The sequence below is a fragment of the Protopterus annectens genome, chromosome 1.part1, assembly GCF_019279795.1.
Source record: "Protopterus annectens isolate FY-2018-M chromosome 1.part1, PAN1.0, whole genome shotgun sequence".
NCBI lineage: Eukaryota > Metazoa > Chordata > Ceratodontiformes > Protopteridae > Protopterus > Protopterus annectens.
In genome coordinates, this window is record NC_056726.1 from 1,822,899,895 (window position 1) to 1,822,918,840 (window position 18,946).

At 40.8% G+C, this 18,946-nt stretch overlaps 1 protein-coding gene across 1 annotated transcript in view; it reads right to left on the reverse strand.

Moving 5' to 3' along the window:
• Positions 1-18,946, reverse strand: part of STK40 (serine/threonine kinase 40) — a 1,174,020-nt gene that overhangs the window by 1,029,900 nt on the left and 125,174 nt on the right. The gene's annotated exons all lie outside the window — the stretch shown is intronic.

Consider the following 18,946-nt stretch of genomic DNA (forward strand, 5'->3'; position numbering starts at 1 on the left):
GGTGCTGGAGTTTGCCATTGTCTGCCTCTATATGATTCTTGTGATTGCCCTCTGCCCCTTGTGCGTCTGTATCTACCTCTTTGGGGCTGGTCAGTGGCTGGAAAGGACCAGTTTTTTGAAGGCCAATTTCTGCTAAAACGTGGTGGTTGGACCTGTAAGAAAGCTTTGACAGTTTGCATAGATTTGGCTTTTTCTTCCATTTTCCGTAGTATCTCCTCAGCATTAGTACCAAATAGTACATCCTTTTGTAAAGGAGCATCAAGAAGTTTAGCTTTCACATGATCAGGCAAATTTTGTTCCCTAAGCCAGGCATGTCTGCGAATGACTGATCCTGTAGCAGCCACTCTACTGGAAGCCTCTAGGGCATCATAACCACATTGTAAGGTGTGTTTACCCACTTGCTCCGCACTATGCATCATATCCTGTAACTCTTAAATCTGGTTGTTCAGGTTGAGACATTTTGTTCCTTAATTGTGATAACAGGTACTGTTGATATTTAATCATATGAAACTGACAGTTTAAGGCCCTCATGGCTAGGGTGGCAGAGGTATATACCTTTTTACCCCACCTTTCTTAAGATCTGGACTCCCTTTCTGCGGGAAGTGGATTCTTGACAGTGGAGGCCTTCAATCCCTTGGGGCCTTGTGAAATGGTTTCAGGGTCAGCATTATGGCCTTTGAAGAGAAATTGGTGAGAGCTGGATACTCTGTAATACCTATCAGGTTTGACTGGTGCAGGAGGCAGAGAATCAGGGTTAAGACAAGCCTCCGAATAGACATCATCCAGTATGTCCAAAACAGGGGGTATAGCCAGAGGTCTGTGTTGAGGTAACCAAAGAAATTCCCTAAGTCTTTTCTTGGAATCTGAAAAGTCTTGGCCTTCCCAATGGAAGTGTTCCCTCAAGGTGTGCAAGGTTTCCCCAAAGGAAAAATCCTCTGGAGGGGATACCGAAGGAATGGACTGTTCTGCATCCGAATCCTCAAAAGGAGAGTAAGAGTGTTCCTCTGCATCAGAATGTTCTGATAAAATGGATCCCTGATCAGAAGAGGGAGAATCTTCCTCCACTCTGGGTCTCTTGTCAGGAGGGGGATGAGAACCTCTGATAAGAGTAATTAAATCCTCAGCCATTTTTAGCATCTGTTTTTTAGGCATGGGTCCTGAAGATGGGCCCTGTGCAACAGGTCTCATGGGATGCCTGGCTGCTTTGGATTTAGTAAAGGCCTTAATTGAAAAGGAAGAGGAGGGCCTAAATACACCATGGGTGGAGGTGGATCTGTCCACATTAGTAGGCTCTACATTAGCAGGGGCTTCGGTAGTAGTCTGGGAAAGGGCCGAGGACCCAGGAGAGTCATCGGTAGTCAGGGACTGCAAAGGCGTCTCGCTGAGAACCGGACCCCGTGTAGCCTGTTTCGGCGTCGTGTCGGCGGTGGCCGCGGGCCTTGCGTGTCGGTCCTTTTCCTTGAGTTTTTTGGACAAAACGGTAGTCGGAGTATCCGACGACATTTTATAATCAAAAGTTTTACCAAAGTAGTGTTGGGCGAACTCCGCCCGACGCTTAATAGTGCGTTTATTGAAGGTAGCGCAAAAGCGGCAGCCCGAGACGTCGTGGTCTGGGCCCAAACAAGGTATGCAAAGGGAATGGAAATCCTTATGCGGTATTTGCTTCCCACAAGAAATACAATTATTAACTTTTTCTGACATCGGTCTGAGGCAAGAAAAGTTTCCCCAACGGGGTACTTAGCTTTAATGAAGACTTCGGTTTCCAATTTTTTTCGTAATTCAGGAGCTGGCCGACCGGCACTTGCGAACTGCTTCTGCTTCGGGCACCGTGTGGCAAAAAAGACTGAAGAACATGGCGTCGGCTGTGTCTTATATACTCTGGCCTCACTGACGTCAGAAGAGTAAGCGACGACAACAGACGCCGGACCAAGACTTTGGAATTCGGCCGACCAAGGGACCGCCTGACGGCTGAAAACCCATCTGTGATTACTGCAGCTGTATGCACGATGAACATCAAACAATGTGCACTTAGTTACACCACCAGCCTCATGTTCGGCAAATCCCCGTATCGGACATTTGGTGCAGAGGATTAAGGCTATAAGCAGTCATCCCTGTGGTATAGGGTTTGATTCCCTCAGCTCTCATTTGCTGACTATGCGACCCTAAGCAAGTCACTTAAAACACTGCTCCCAAGTCACCCCCTGAAAATTTTGGGCCTACCTGGTTAACAGATGGTTATTGGGGGTTTGGAAGTTGGCATAATGGTTAAAGTCCAACAGGAGTAAAGTTAATAAAATTCTTCCACATAACTCTGCAGCTGAAAAATAATTGCTTTATTGATAAAAGTAAGAGCTTTCTCGTTCTGGTCTGAACACTTCCTCAGACTTTATACAACTAATACAGAGGGTTGTCATTAAAGTGATTTTATTAAAGACAACCTATAGTAATGTCTAGCTTAATTATGACATCATCATTCTATGAACCCCCCCCCCATCAAGTTAACAATGCTGCAACTAGAAACTGAAGACTACCGAATGCCAAAGTCATCATGTTCAATGTCATAACATTCAAAACAGGAAAACTCAACTGACTTGCAAAAAATATATACATCATTTACAGTTTATACTAAAAATGCACTAATACATAAATAACTATGTTCACTTATAACAAAACATAAAATTCTAAAATGAAACTCCAGCTTTACTCCATAGCATATCGCCTACTCCGAAGTGATCTCTGCCTAACATATAAAGCTATATCAAACCCAGAGCTGTTGGACATGCTACACCTAAAGAAATCCCAATCCCTCCGAGCTACATGCTCTAGGGACCTAAACCTTATCAGCACAATAAACAGGACATGCTGGAGGGATAGATTCCTGTCCCAGAGACTTCCCAAACTCTGGAACAGGCTACCCATCTATGTCAGGCAAAGTTCTTCATTAGCACTCCTCAAGAAAAATCTTGATGAGTGGATGGGAAACAGGAAATACAACCCGGGGATCACTTCTGTGTGTTTGCTCGACAGTGGCACAGGAAAATAACTTTCTTGGGTGGCATAAGCCAGGGAACCTTGTTGGCTAGGCTTACGTAGGTCCTTGGGCAGATAGCCTAGTACCTACCTATGAATAGTGACAACTCCAAACCATACATACTGTATAAAACATAACCAAGATAATATCTAGAGTTCTTGGTCAAAGCCAAGTGAAAATAGTGCTTCTCTGACAGCTATATAACAAATTCAGTACAGCCTCATATTATATAAGCAGTAAACAAGGACTGGTGACAGAATGCTCTGTAAATCCTGGCTTCTTAAACAAATATTGCTTAAGTAGCTCTAAAGCTCTCCATGCTAGTGTACTTCAATGGCTCAATTTTCAGCTAAACAACAAACCTTAATCATGTTTCATTTCATGAACAAAGAACACAAAACTTTAAAAACAAAATATTCATTGAGACACTTCATAATTAAAACATTAAAAACAGAAGCATTAACTAAGCTCTAACGTCAAAGATATTCAACAATACTGTGTTAGCCACTTCTTATTTCAATAAATGACTCATTCTACATAAAACATAAAAATTCATAGCAGCATATATTAACATCTACCTTGGTAGGCCCTGGAGTAGTGTGGAGGAATTTTATTAACTTTGTTCCTGTTGGATTATACACTTGTTCCTCTGACTCGGGGCCCAGTTGGTGTGATTTGCTGTTCAATACTGGCTGAAATATTTACCTCACAGACAAGAGGTAATGGGTTGGATTCTCACCAAAAAAAGCTGGCTAGGCTTAAAATGGCCAACAAGGGCTGCTAGCCTAGCACTTGCTTATTGACCTATGGAAAGGAAACTGCTTATTAACATTTCAGAACAATAAGCCTCAGTACTAAATGTCAGACTCACAATCACACGAGCCAAATAATGTAGTAGATAAGGAAGTACCTCATGGGGTACTCATCTGGTTAATGGAAGTAGGATGACTGATAAACTTAACACTGCAAAACATATACACCTTCACAAACTGCATGGCAAGAAGGATCACACTTGTTTGAAACTGTATATTACGCTAACTGTAAACTACTTTACAGTAAATCATTACCATCGGCCACTAAATGCATCTTCCCTATCTTTGTTGTGTTGCACATGAACCTGCCACATTCTCAATGTGGCAAGTAACACAGAAGTGTAATCATCTCTTGAAACATATGAATGCCTAGTTGGTTCAGGTCATAACTGGAAAAACTATGGATGAGCCCAACTATTCGGTCAAAAAAGCTGAGCCCTTGAAGTCAGGACAACCAAAGGCTACCTGCACGTAGGACCTCTCAGATGCGAGGTCTACAACAGTAAGTACTGTGAACATCAGGCTATGTCCTTACCACACTCTGTAAGAAGGAGAATTAGTGCCATCTTAGCCAAGAGTAGCACTCTTGGCCTATCCTTCTTTATCTTTTATATTACCTTAATAAGAAGGACTGCAGCCCAGGTTATTGAGAAGGTACTTATCTACTGCCCAGGCCTCTGGAGTTGGTTTGCTACTGCAAAATATTTTAACAATTTAATTTTCTGAAAAAGCAATAAGGTATACTTCTGACAACCCCCCAAATCCAGAAATACATCCATTTATGATAGTCTGTCTTTTCTGCTCAACTGCTCTGCCATGATATTCTTCTGTCAGAGTATGCAAGATGTAGGATATGCTCCTGTCAAAGTATGCAAGACGCCCTGGGGGGGGCTGAACTGACTCTTGGATCAAGTAGCATGAGTCAGTAGCCGGCCTACACAAGAGTTACAAATGGGCATCGCCCAAAATAAGCTTATTACATTGTTATGTCTGCTAGCAAATGCTAAAATTTATCGCAAACATTACTGCCATCACCTCCAATATGGACATACTTCTCTTGGAGTTCTGTTCCAGGTTTTTTGAATCCTCAGTTTCTCTAAGTGGGCCCATAAGGAGTCCATGGTGACTTTGTGGACGCCCAAACGCAGCTTGAATGGGATCCCCCCTAGTCCATCTGCTATATATACATTAACAGCTCTTTCCCCTGATATAAGCCAGCTTGGGAGGAGGGGGGTGCTCTGCAGGGAGTGTGCATCCTAATCACTTTTCTACTGAACTGGCCTTTATCCCCCCCCCCCCCTTTCTGACACACTGGTGGATGGGCAAACTCATTAGGATAGTTTCTACTATATTTGGCAAGGGAGTGCAACACCTGTATTACAGACTGCATAGTCTTTTTTTCTTAAAACTTCAACATCTGCTCAGTGTGTCCAAGCAGCAGCTCTTGATTTAATGGGGTAGTGAGCAGCCTTGCTTTTTTTGTGATCTGGCAGAGGCTGGGTCCTTAGCTAAGCACACATGTTAATAACAGCTTTCTCTGTTGCTGTTATGCATGAAGCATTTACTGCATCATAGAGACACAACAGTGCACTTTTAGACCTAGATGATGAAGCTGTACAGTTCCAGCATACTCTATCAGGACCTTGTCCTTTAACTTGGATAGGAAAGCAACTTGGAATTTTTTCATGTGCGTTTGGCAATTCAAAGTCCTGAAGGCCAGTGAGACAGAGGTCTACACCTTCATCCCAACAATGCACACCATTTCATTTACCCTGTCACTGGGAAGGAACTCTTGGTCAGAGCTCTAGAAGGCCAAGTGTAAATGGGCAAAGATGGAGCAGCAAATGGAAACTTCATCAGAATCTAAAAAGGCTGCATGCATCACTTCTTATATACATGCCTCCTTAAAAGGTACAATACAATAAATACATAAACAAGTGAACAATAGTAAAACAAGTGAACAAAAACAAATTCCGTCCATAAGCATGTCTTTACATCAAGTGGTAGTACACTGTTGTTGCCTCGAATAGAAGGTTAATGTAAATGTTAAAAACATGCACCTCTTTCAATAGAGTTAGAAAAGCATGCTGTGCCATATCCTTAGTGATGTACAACGTGCACACCATTAAAACTAATGAATATATAATAATGTAAAACTGAAACATTAATCATGGTGTTAAATAATGTACTCAGAGAAATTTTAACAAATGCAATACTAGGTGTTTTTAATAGTTTGACATTTTAATTTTTAATACTGAGTGAATTGATGTTGTGTCGTTCAAGCCAGGTAGATCAGTTGAGTTTAATCGTAATTGCCATTTTAATTCTCTAAATTCTATAAGGTTACCCAAAACCTCCACCTCTGGAATCCCTGGGTATATTTACCCAGTATTCCAAATTTATATATACAATGGCCTGTGCAAACCACCTTGTGTCTGTATAAAGCAGTTTTTTTGTTCTCCTTGCCAATGTTATGGCTGTTCTTGTATTCTTTTGTACAATGCCTGCTCAGTTTTGCCTATATAAAAACTGCTGCATCCTGAGCACTAATATGGCACAATTACCACTGGCAAACTAACTTTGCTGTTAAGTACTACTGTCAAAAGTAATTGCTTTCTGCTTGGTGATGTGGGGGCATAATATACACAACCCATATGGAGTGGTGCCTTTATTTACTATGCCCAGGTCCATTATTGCAGGTAACATAGCTCTCAAAAAGTTGCTTTAAAATTGTGTGCCGTCTTGTACACACATATTGGTTCAGAACCCAAAATGTCTATCAGAGTGGTGTTAGAACCAATAATGCACTCGTTCCTGCTAATAAAGTTGTTACCATAGGGGGATATATATGATCAGCCCCCTTTTGTAATCATGGTTCTCATCTCCAGTAGAGTGCTTCACAGCTACTATGTTTTTCTTTTCTAGATAATCCTAGTAGGAGTTTGTTTGTTCCCCCATTTGTGTAATATTTCCATACTAACAGTGTTTATAAAATCTACTGGCTAGGCCCTCTTAGTGAACAAGTTCTTTTAAAACAGTGAATTCTTCTTCCAAGGCCTCTTTTAGTACAAGTCATTCTAGCGACTCAAATGTATTGCCCTTTTACCAAATTATTTTTGTGATTCATGGGGTGGTAGCTGGTGTAGTGCAAATATCGCCCTGCTAGACAGGGGTCCAGGGAAGTAAATGTGGGAAAAAATAGCCAGGGAATTGCTATGGCTAGGCTTGTATAGGCCCTAGGACTGATAGCCTAGTACCAACCTATGAGATGGTGAAAGTTGGCTTTCTGTAAATCTCAGATATGAACCCATCAGTTCCAGATGAAATTAAAGCGTCAAGATAATTAATACTTTGTTAAAATTCCAAGTGAATTTTAGAAAGGAAGTGGAAGTATTGAGTTCAACAAAATTTTGGAATTAACTCCAAGGGACCCTCGAACAAAATAAAAACACCCTACTAGGACTAGATTTACATCTAGAAAAGAATCATGGTAGTTGAGAAGCACTCCACTGGAGATAAGAACCATGATTACAAAATGGTGCTGATCATAGAATACAAGAAATAGTAGCCTCCTATTATTATTAGGAACTGGTGGTGCATTATTAGTTCTAAAACCAGTCTGATGGACATTTTGAGTTCTGAATCAATTTGTGTACAAGACAGCACAGAATTTAAAGCAAATTTTCGAGAGTTATGGCACCCACATTAATGGACCTCGGCTCTGTAAGGGCATCACTCCATGGGGATTTTGTAAATCATGCCCCCACATCATCAAGCAGAAAGAAATTACTCTTGGCAATGGGCTTAACAGAAAAATCAGGTTTGCCAATGGTAATTGTGCCATAATAGGTTTAGTGCATCAGGCAGTCTGCTCAGGTAGTGCATCAGGCAGTCTGCTCAGGATGCAACAGTTTTTATACAAGCAAAAAAGAGCAAGCATTTCACAAAAGAACACAAGAGCCATATGACATTGGCAAGGAGAATACAAAAAATGCTTTATACAGACACAAGGTGGTTTGTGCAGGCCATTGTATGTATAAATATGGAATATTGAGAAAAATACCCAGGGACTCCAGAGGTAGAAATTTGGGGCAACCTTATAGAATTGAAATAATGGAGAGTAAATTCAACTGATCCATCTGGCTTGAACTATGCATCATACCAATTCACTCCGTATTAAAAATTAACTATTAAAAACATTGAGTATTGCATTTGTTAGACATTTATTAAACTACTAAAATTTTAAATTGTTTAAAATAGTGTAGTGTTTCGATTTTGCATTACTATAGATTATTCATTATTTGTTTTACAGGAGCACGGATATTGTGCAACATTTTAAGGACATGGCACAGCATGCTTTTCTAACTCTCTCTTGAAAGAGGTACATGTTTTTAAAGTTTATTTTCTTTATTTACATTAATCCCTATACAAGGCAACAACAGTGGACTACCATTTGATGTTAAGACATGCTTATGGACAGAATATGTTTCTGTTCACTTGCTTTTACTATTGTTCACTTGTGTGTGTATTTATTATACTTTACCTTTAAGGAGGTCCGTATACAAGAAGTGACATATGCAGCCTTTTAAGATTCTGATGAAGTTCCTGTTGGGAACGAAAGTGCTTAATCCTGAATAAAGCATCTGGCTTTTACTGTCGCCCCCCCCCCCTTTTTTTTTTTTTTTTAAACACTTGGTGGCTTGATCTGCAGTCATTTTTGGTTTCCCTCAGAGGTTGCCGGCATTCTGTATTTGGTTACAAGTCTCTAAATTTCTCTGTACCTTTAATAATTGTATTCATAGCAGTCCTCAGACTCCCACATATGAAGAAATCCTTCATGAAACTGCCAGCATCTCAAAATAATAACCCTCAGGTGGAGAGGGAAAGGACAGGGCCCTCTCACTATAACTCACAAGACAGGGGGGAATATCTGGTCCACAAATGCCAGTCCATCTGCCAGAGTATCAAAGGACCCCTACTGCTCGGCGGGGGGGGGGGGCTCTCTCTTCAAGATAGGGTTGCTTGGCACCAATTACTTTGCATGTTCTTAAACAGTACAACCACCAGCAAAGTCCACAGCCAAATTCATCAGGTCTTGTGAGGGGGCTGGATGGGGCTAAAGCAATCTCCCAGCTCAAGCCGTGGCAAGTTGGCAGACAGACTTGAATGTCTTTGCCTTGCATATCTCTGTTCATGTGTGGGTGCTGATGACCTATTTTTTTCAGCCACTGACGTCTCCGCAAAATAAAAAATGAAGGAATAATGACCTTCCCATCTCTTAGAAAAATATGGGTATCAGAAGCAGACACACAAAGACATCCCTGATTGAAAGAATGCTACAGCTTCAAGAGGATATGCTGTCAGACAGCATGGCAGCTTCCTCTGGGGCCTTCACCAAATGCCTTGATCCAAGCAGGCAAAGTCCAGGTCTGCAAAAGTGCCTCATCAGATCTGATGTGCTATGGACTCTATGGTATGCTGTTAACTCACTCTCAGGCACACCACTTTGCATTCTTTCAATGGGGAATCGTAGGTGATCTGGCTAATGCCATGGCAGCAACTGGACAAGACACAGCCTTTTCCGGTTCAGACATCCTTGAACAGATTCGTTTCAATGCTTGTTTGTCTTCGCACTGAACCTAACACAGTGCAGATGGCAGGGATCTTCATATGCTCCACCCCTACTGAGAACATCTTATACTATGACAAGAATTAAATATGGCCCAAACAGATACAATTGTTAGCCACAGAAGTAGGATGTCAGAAGAGAGCACTGTTACATTATTCGTAAACATTTAAAGACTTTCCTTGCAATAGTCTCATTAATATAGCCCTCTAGAGCTCAGTATCCTTCTGTGAAGAATACACCTACCTTAGGCATGTATCAGCATGTTGATAAGTAACATGCCCTCATTTTCAGAACTTTCTTGCCCGGATAAGAATACGTTGGACATAAGAATAACTTGTGTGAACCTTGTCCGAACCATGTTGCAATACTAAAGGCAAGTGGAAATTTTAAGAGCAGAGGGCATTTTAGGAAGAGAAAAGGAAAGAAATACTCTTACCCACCACCAAGATAAAACTTCAAAAGAATGCCTCTCGAGGGAATGGAGGGAAGGTATAGGTACTGCAAACGTGATCTATCTCAATATAAACCATTACAGTAAGCTACCTGCACAACTATATTATATTCTTCACATAACTCCCAATGAATCGGGGACAAATCTCAGACTAAGGGACAGAGCCAGCAATAATCAGGGACATTTTTGAAATATTACTACTAATAAATTGAGACATTGATAGAATAAGGGAATGTGAATTCATATACCTTTTCTGAAGTAAAAGAAATCTAACTCTGTCATTCCTAAAGAATCCCCACAAGACTCCAGCCCTAAATCAACTAATAAACCAATATTCAGCAAACCGTCCTCTACGCTCATCCAACAAAACCCTTCTCTGTATATCCAAAGCTAACAATACTGCAGGGAAAGCGCTTTTCTCTCATACCACAGCTAGAAAGTGGAATAACCTCCCCCAGAATCTCTCTTCAGCACCAGCTATCTCACCGTTCAAAAAGTCACACCTCTTGCACTCCTGGCTCTGTGCTTACATCACATAAATGCTTCCCTGCTCTCCTCCAATTCTTCCTACCTTTCCTCTCTTCTCAGTTTACTGTCTCTATAATACAATACTAAAAATTCCTCAAATATTGCCATACAGGGTCTTCTGTGTGTAAATTAAGCCTGCTTGGAACAACCACTGTAAATTGATTACTGCTTGTATGACATATCTTTTGACTGTATAATTACCACTGCACATAGTTTGATGTGGAGTTTTTCTCCCGGGCCACCGCTGTAAATGACCTCGTTCCAGTCGGACTTTCCCGGTAAACAAATGTAAAATAAAATTGTGAAGAATGGAGTAAGATGGGCGAAGGCTGCCAGCCTAGTCAAATAGAATTTGATATATAATTCTATCAATTGTATAAATAAATGTAATACAGGCTTGTGCTTTTAAATGAAAGAAAACACTATAAAATGTGAACTTCAAGATTGTTGCAACATTGCCATCTGCTGTAAGGAAAACCAAGAAAAGCATTTCAAATGTGTCTTTTGAAGTTGAAAAGATCTTATGAATCTCTGATGTTTTACAAGTCTGCTCCAGTGAGTCTGGATGAAGGTTTCATGCCCATTGTTTTAAGGTTAAAGTTAAGGGCCAGAATTTACATATGGAAGGTGCTTTATTGCTCTGGTTTCTGCTAGAGTGTATATGTGAAATGCCTTTTATTGTTGTAGTCTCCTGAACAGGTGTTAGCTTGCTAAATAATATAGTTTGTGGCCTGGGAACTCCAGACTAAGTGTCAAAATAATGTAATTTGAGGGGGCCTTAGAGAGCTGTTGGCTAGTGTTAAAAACTATTGTTTAGTGAGAGACTAGGAAGGATTTTGATCTTGGACATCTAAGCCAGCACTGCTTATGCTTTATGTATGCAAGTAGGGTTATAGCACTGTGATTTCTCTTGGGAATAGTTAAACTTAGAAGAAAGTTAGGCCAAGTAGTTTTCTTTGAAATCAGAACTTTCCTACGATATTGTTTTAAGTTTGTGTGATCTCTGAACTTGAGTAGCATTGAACTGTAATAGTTTTGTCTTGTGTTTTAATTATTTTTTATGAAATATTTTAAAACCTTTACCCATGGCTGGTTTATGTAGAGATAATTTAATCTCTAAAGTACATTACATATTTACAGATTTTACTGTCTAAGTCACTCCAAATTAAGCCTTAACTGTTTAGTCATACTACCATTGGATTATAATATTGCACAGTAATAACTGGACACACTTTTAAGGGCCTTTTAGTAGCTGATAATTAGTTGGGTGGTGGCAGGAATTACTACTGTACGGTCTGGGTAATAGGGGCACAACTGGAGAACCTGTGCCAGCCTTTTCCCAGGAGGGTCTGTGTGGTTGTATAACCTCTTCTCAAAGTGTGTGTGTGTGTTGTGTCAGCTATGTGGGCAGGGACACAAAGCACTGGTTGGACAGAGAAGGGTACTGGAGGTTTTAGCTTGCCCAGCTAGGCAGAGACCTGGACCTTATAGCTGTGCCAGTGGGGAGTCTTATTGGGGACCTGGTGAGCAAGGGAGCAACCAGCCCCAGACTGACTGTGATCTGTGTGTGCACTTAAGGGAAATTGTATTTCACTGTGCGTATTAGTTATCCTTTCCTCTTCTAGGAGGCTACCTCCCTGGTGTTAGTGGTGAGGATTGAGGCTCCTTGATTGCTGGGCCAGGGCACGGTCGTCACAAAAATAAAAAGTGGGATTCACCATCTTTTCTTAAAAAGTCACCAGTTTTAGGAGGGATTAAGAGGATCAGAGCTAAAAATCTGAGACAAAATCAGGGACAGTCAAGACGTATGGTTCTTCATTATATCATTGTTGCAATATTCTTAATATCTTGGGCGACTCTCACAAATGAATCAGACTAGAAGGAAGGAATGGGGTACTCCCACCAAAAATTAGGAAGTCATGAAGGAGGCCCTTGGCAAAATAAGTTCTCGGGTCTACACCGAACATCCAATTTACAATGTTCTGAGAAGGTGTGGACTGAGGCCCACATAACTGCTTCAAGAAGAATTTTAAGGTCTAGCCCCACCGCTCTGGTACAGTGGATTTTAACTATTCCTGGTAGCCATTTGCCATGATTTGTATAGGAAAAAAAAAAAGTTTCCTTAAGCATTGGTTAACCTATTTTCCGTCCTTTATCAGACGTAAACAAATGGTCAGATCTTTTCAGGTATTTTGCCTTTTTCAAGTACAATCTGAGAAGTCTACAAATACATGATAAATTGATCATTCTTTCTCCCTTGTACTGAAGGTTTAAAAAGAAAGCAGGAAGCTGGACAGACAGTAAATTCATAAATTATTTTAGGTATGAAAGAATGACTGAGTCAGTCTTTTTTCTTAAGGCTATAGTAAAAGGGGGAAATGCACAAGAGAGTCTCTAATTGGGAAACACTTCTGGCTAAGGATAATACTAATGCAAGTCAGGTTTCCCCATCAAAAAATTCAAACAATTAGTAGAAGTCTCAAAACAAGAGTTCGATTTTAATATACACAATTCAAATGCTCAGGAGCGGCTACTCTTTTGGAGGATAAATGTGCAGAATTCCCTTGAGGAAAAAGCTTGACCTGATTAGAGTTGGAGGATCCAGTGACAAACGGGCAGAAATGTACTTTTGAAAGAAGTGCAGGGTAAGCTAAACTTAAGCAACCCACAGAGATATTAAAGGACCATAGATGCACCTTCTTTACACTTGTCCTCCAACACTAGACAGAAAACATATTCCACTAATACAGGACTTTCTAGAATTAGGTTTTCTAGGATCTTTATATGTTTGTAACACATCCTGATGGAAATGGTATCTGAAAAGGATTAAATGCTATTATCCATACTGTGAGCTTCAGGATCTGTAAACTGGGATGCATCAATGATCCCTTTTCCTAAATAAATCTATCAATTATACAAGAGAAGGAAGGCAACATAACCTCTGGCCAATGCCTTGAGAAGAGAGACGCAGTGTTGTTCTTGGCCAAAACAGGGACAGCAGCAGTATCCTCAGAATGCACAATCTTATCTTTTAAAACATTTTTCTGTAAGTGTTAGAAAGGCATAAAGAAGGCATATATTGCCATCACTAGTCTGCGAGGAGTTCTGGGCCAAACTAGACACAGTTTATCTAGTACGGATGGCAAACAAGTATATCTGAAGACCTCTGAACTGATGGATAACATGAAGGAAGAGCTTTCTAACGTCCATTCATCAGGGTCTGGCCAGGACCTGCCTAGGGAATCTGACACAGTTCAGACAGGAGCAGATATAGACTACTTCAGAAAAGGAAATACCGTACTGAATGGCTACTTGTCAAGCTGTCAGGCCTAGTTTGTAAAGTGTGTTTGTTTTTTTTGGGGGGTGGCTCTGTCCCACCTTGTTTATGCACCACATAAATATGGTATCGTCTTGTCACTACTTGCAGAGTACCTAGTATCCACGACTGGTGTGCAGCTTTGAGACTACTGATCACAGCCAAACATCTCTGACACCAATTACAGCTTTTCTTCTGCAAGGGGCTCTTACACACCATGAACCTTGATTTTTTAGCAACAAACACCCCATGCAAAATCGGAGGCATCGGCAAAAGTCTATAACTGGAGCCAGGCACTTTGTAAATACCTGTGGTGCTGCAGAAAGCAAAGGGTAAATAAGTAAGCAAGTCCAAGTCAGAAAATATTAAATATTTTCTGAGACACTTGAGGACAGGAATGTGCAAGTGATCTTAACATCTTTTAAACATTGTAACCAAAACAGAATCTGAGAGCAGAAGAGCTTGAATGCTGAACATTCTGAAGCAGGGAACCCTGAAAAGGTGCAGAGTCTGGACAGATCTAGAATTTGCCTCCAGTATGCTTTTTTCCAGGGGACTAGAAAGTCTGTAATAAAATCCTCTCTCCTGAAGTATGGTTGCACTTCTATTACTCCTAACAGTGGACTGTTTGAAATGCAAGGCATACGACATTTTTCACATTTAGGAACCAGAGGGAATGCCAGAGGGGGGACTCTTAACTGGTACTCAAGCTGAAGCTTATAACCTCTTTTTTAGGATGTTTAATACCTAGCAATCTGAAGTGATTATAGTTGCCTTCCATTATGGGGAAACAAAGTTTGCCAGCAATTCTGCAGAAAAGGGGAATTTGCCCATGGTATGGAACAGGAAGAGAAATGGGGTCTGGAGAGGTATACCCAGTGCTGTTGGAGCCCTGGACCCCACTCTACTTGGTCTTAAGGGTCTCCTTGCCATTTTTCTTAACATTGGCTTTTGCTTGATTTTTGCCGTTTAGATTTGGATTGCTTTTCAAAGAAAGGACCATTTTTCCCCAAAGTAATTTCAGTGTCGCATCTAAGTACTGGAGAAAGAAAAGTTGTTGCACCCCTTGCATAACTTTACCCCTCTCCCATTTTCTTGAAGACTTCAGCTGTTAGAGCCCCCACCCCCCAAATAGCAAATCATTATTCAGAAGAGTGTTCAGTAGCTAAATCTTTACATCCCTGGAAAAGCTGAAGCCTTAATTAAGGTATGCCTACAGAAAACAGCCAGTGGCAACTACCCTAGATGCTGCATCAATTGCATGATCTCCACATTTTATGGAAAGTTAAGCTAATTGAGAGATGGAATGAAGCATTTCTTTAAGTTCTGACCTCACATCTTCATTTGTGGTCAGAAGATTTCTGATCTTCCTTTGTCTAGCATAGCTCAAAAGAAATGTAATCATATGTTTGACAATTCACAGCCTTTAGACAGGTTTACAGAAAATGTACTTTTTCCCAAACCTGAAAAAAAGGCACAGTTCTTATCTGGAACATAATTAGGAGCAGGAACTATTTAGTTCCCTTCTCCAAGCCCAGAGAAAACAGCAATGTTGGCAACAGGGTCTTTTGTAACCTATAAAATCTGTCTGGCCTTTTAGGAGCTGAAGACTGAGAATATGGGGTAAGAGAAGCTGATTGCAAGACCTCCTCCAAGGCTCCAAGGAGTGAGAGAATAGCCACAAACATCCATATGGAGAAGATCAAAATATTTTTTTCAGGGACAGCTCTCTCTCTCTCTCTCTCTCTCCCCCCTCCTATTTGAAAAATAACTCCTCTTGGAAACTGCCTCACAGGAGATTTTCTCATCTGGAGAGGAAGAGGAAAGATGAACTTCCAATTCAGACTCAGGAGGTGGTGCTACTGGAGATGTATAATCCAAATCTTCTTCAGAGTGATAATTTTCTTCCAAAGAATTCCTTTTTCTTTTGGTAAGAAGAGAAGTTTGCCCAGAATGTGAGGTAACAGTCCTTGCGCTAATGCAAATGCAATCATCTTGAGATGCCCGAGGAATGGGTTTCTCAAAGGAAGTTTGCCTGAAGTACAAAATAAAGTTTTGTCTTCTGCTGCCTTTTACATGGGACGTTCACCAGGGAATTTGGATCCAAATGCCAGATCTTTATTATTTACCTTTCAATTTCTTTAGTCATGAGAAACTGGTGAACGACCCCCTTCACTTTGTTACAATGACTTTGGGTTTAGGGGAGATTGTCTTCTAACAGACAACATATGGCAGGTAGCAATAGATGTGCCTTTATCCCTGGTCATAACTGCCTCCTGAGGGGCAACATTAGAGGGCCTAAGATGCCTTTGCAGCCCCTGGGCTGTCACTCTGCACCTCACTGCTGTCTCAGACTTAGGAGAAGCAGAGGCCTGATCCAAACTGCTTCTTTAGGCACCTTACCCCTTTGCTTCTTTTTTGCTGGAGGGTCAAATGCTGAAGCTGAACAGACAGACATACCAGCATACATCAACACTGAACTTCTTTCTTTGAGCTATCCAGAGTATCCTAAAGGCAACAAAGAGTTTTAGGGGCAAAACCCTGGCAAACTTGACAGGGCTTGATATAATGTTTCACCCACACACCAATGGTGTAGTCACAGTAAGTGATTCTGTCCAATACAGTTGCACTTTACTGCAAAGAATAATCCCCACTGGGGTATTTGCCTGACCTTCAGAGAATGTAACCAATGGTGTGGATACACATACCTCTTATACCAACAAGTTGGCCCATGCCTATGGCAGACTTGTGCCTCACAGGGAAAGAATACTGAACATTAGAAGGCTGGCTGGACAGCACCTTTGCAGAGAAAGTCACAGATGTTATGAATACTATGACAGCAATCTAGCGAACATGTGCTGATGTCCAGGTGGGGCTGCATCTGCTATCAAGAAAGGATAACTGAAAAGTTCTGGAAACTGGGCTGGACACTAGACCTTGTGAAGCAGAAGCCCCAAGTGTCATCTCTATTACAAAACTGAACAATATGAACACTTCAAAGAACAAGTGAAAACTACGCAAAGTACACTTGTTCGCAAAATACCAAACAATATTGAAGATTTTTCAGAAGGCAGTTCAAGGCAGTTTTCTTTTTCACTCCGCTGAAGCTTTTGTGCAGCAATAAAAAAACAAGAACAAAACTGCAGAGAAAGGTATGCACTACTGCATGAAGGGAGGTGGAGTGAGTGTCAGCCAGGGAAAGTTTCAAACATACCTCTCAACCGTTCCGAATACCTCAGTAATACCAATCTGAGGGCAAAATACTAGGGTGTCACAAATTCCCATATTTCCTGGGGTCTTAATGTTTTTATTTTATTTTTTTTAATGCGTTCCTGACATCATCACATGTAGGGCATGCGATGACATCAGCTGACAGACAAGTCTGTCAGAATGCCATAACTTTAATCAAGTTTTAGGCATATGTGGTTAACTCTTCCGTAAGTGGAACGGCTGCATTTTTGTTTACCTTTCCCTAAGAGTGTGTGTATGGCAGACACAGTGGATCAGCTGTATACACATAGGCTGCATTTGTTTACCTTTCCCTTGAACAAAAAGTTTTCCTGTGTGTATGGTGGAACAGCTGCATCACGGTGGCTTGTGCAGGTGTGTGTAAAATGCCCCAATTAGATATAACTGGTGGTTAGAGTTACTCAGACTCAAACCCTGTACCTTGCGTACATGGAGCAAGAGCCTAAATTCTCTACCCATACCACCGCCACTTGTGATTCAGAGTGTTAAGAATGGCTGTAATGTTAGGCTCATACTTTTGGTCTGTTTCTCTTAAAATATCTGGTTTTCTGGCAAATCAGGGAGAACTGAATACACTAATGATAGCCATTTAAGTTTGTCTTCCTACCTTTCAGGAAACGCGTGGTAACAAAACATTTAATTCTAGCAACTTTTCTAAGATTATACAAGCAATGTTTAAAATGTGTCCCTGGTTTTGGGCCTTTTGCCCCCACCCCCAATACATTTTTTTTTCCAGATTTCTTGTGCTGCATAGTTCTTCAGAGGGAGAGAAGCTTAGTGCTGCTTATGCCAAGTCTGTTTGTGGTGTTAGTAGCACAACAGGTAGAATGCTTCCTTTTGGTGCAGAAGGTTGGATCTACTCCCACAGAATGTAGATGGATTGCTGATACTTCACTGTGCTGTACTTTTGAAGGGTGTACATGCTGCAGTCCTGAGAATGTCCTCTTTGGCAGAGATACCTAGTAACTATGAACCTGTTAGTTTGCCATCCATTCCTTATTGCAATATTATTAGCTTATCTTTTTTTTAACATAACACAGGCAATTTACTCCTCAAGGGCAACAGGCACTATTTGTAGATGAAACAATGAAATAGAAAGTTGCTTGCTAGCAGCAAGCAACCTCATTATACACAGATCCCTTTAACGTAGAATTATTTAGAGGACTTTTATTTCTGCAGATATTGCGCATATTTACTGACACTGGTAAATTGTAGAAGTTTGAGTAGACTTGTGATGGAAATTTTATGAATTGGGCAGTTTTGTCATTATTGGTTCATGCATTTTGTTTCATTGCTTACGGGGAAAAAAGTTAAAAACAATAAATTTAACATACGCTCTAACAAGCGTGCTGTAGTACACAAGGAATAGAATTTAATACAAATCAGGAAGGTGCATCAAAGCACACTTGTATGCTTCATGTGCAAGGGGCTCATGATTTGAAAACAGACCAAAGGCAATCTATCCGCCACTGGCCAGATGCATTTTTTCTAAATGTGTGCTTCAATGAACGAGTTTCAAGGGCAGAAAAATTTTAATGCAAAATCTATTTTCATTGTGAGATTGTATTGCTTTGTTTAGCTGAAGTCCATTAGTGTTTGTGCTATAAAATGTAAAATAAAAGTTTTAAATTAAATCCAAATAATCATTGTAGAAGTAAAGCAGTATGCACATTGCAGTGTTTATGGTAAATGAAGCAAAATAGCCAAGTAACAGGACATTAGAATGGCAAGGGGAGGGGGGCCCATTCAACCATTATTTTGTAAGACGGGAAGGGTGGCAAACTCAAAGACAGCCCTGGCGGGGCACAAACTCTAGTTACTCCACTGATCAGTAGGCCATGGAGAATGACTTTTAGAGGTCCTAGCAAACTACAATATTCTTTTACTAAGATTAGAATATTGCTACCATTGGGCGGCCACGGTGGTGCAG